This window comes from Canis lupus, chromosome 29 (assembly GCF_011100685.1).
Source record: "Canis lupus familiaris isolate Mischka breed German Shepherd chromosome 29, alternate assembly UU_Cfam_GSD_1.0, whole genome shotgun sequence".
Lineage (NCBI taxonomy): Eukaryota > Metazoa > Chordata > Mammalia > Carnivora > Canidae > Canis > Canis lupus.
The window spans coordinates 19,071,794-19,072,972 of NC_049250.1; the positions used below are offsets into that span (position 1 = coordinate 19,071,794).

The window sequence follows — 1,179 nt, forward strand, 5'->3', positions numbered from 1 at the left end:
TCCCTTTGAAAGAGCAGGAATGCCAAGCAAAGCATGGTGCATAGCTAAGCCTTGAGCAGACAAGAGCCACGATATGCACAAATCTGTTACTTCTAGGTACAGGAATGCATTAATGTGAAAAAAATTAATCTGAAAAAAATAAATGTAATTCCTTTTAGGCAATTCCTGAGCATAATAGTGTCCTTTGTCATATCTCACTTGTGAGACCAAGAAGCTGGTGAGTCCCACACTCTGTCCTTCACTATGGAATACCTCATCCGAGTCTCCGACTAAGTCCTTCTCACCTCCAACCAGGTGGCCACTAGCAGTATTGTCCAGATAAAGGACAATCACAACAAGATGTTTAAGAGGAGTGAAGAAATCTTACTCTTATGCGTTGGTGAGGCTGGAGACACCTGTACAGTTTGCAGAATATATTCAGCAAAATGTGCAACTTCATAAGATGCAAAATAGTTATGAATGGTCTCCCTGCTAAGGGATATTCTCCCTTAGCAGCGGCTAATTTCACATGCCAAAACCTGACTGTCTTTGGAGTCAGACCCCATATCATGTCAATCTCCTCCTGTCCAGTTATGATGAGCATGAGGGTCCAGCACTCTACTACATGGGCTACCTGGCAGTATTGGCGAAGGATCCTTTGGAACCCATGGCTATGGTGCCTTCCTGACTCTCAGCATTCTGGACCAATACTACATACCAACTATCTCTTGTAAGAGGGCAGTGGAACTTCTTAGGAAATAGCTCCAGAAATGTTTTATCCTGAATCTACCAACCTTCAATGTTCGAATCATAGACAAAAATGGCAACTAGGACCAGAACAACATTTCCTTCCTTACCAGGGCTCCTAACCTCATACCCTCCCTCCCACTTGCCAGGGAACTTTTTTTGATGGGCTCTTTTATCTTTTTCTGCTCCTTGACATGGATCCTTGATTCATGGTTCATTCACAATAAAGCTGAATCTCAATAAATTGGGGTGGGGGGAGATTGTCCCATGTGGGGGATGGGTTTTTAGATTTTATCCATTCAATAATTTGCCATTTTTCTTTCAGTAGCTTTTTCAAAATTAATGTTTTCTGTAGACAAATTTTTGGATAGGGGTTTGCAACAATAAATGCAGTACAAAAGTATTGGTTTATTAATAACAGTGCAATTATTATTTTTCAATCAGATAGGCATC

General features: G+C 41.1%; 1 pseudogene; it reads left to right on the plus strand.

The window, feature by feature from the left end:
- The first annotated feature begins 243 nt into the window (after positions 1-243).
- Positions 244-969, plus strand: LOC100688020 (annotated as a pseudogene).
- The last annotated feature ends 210 nt before the right edge of the window (positions 970-1,179 follow it).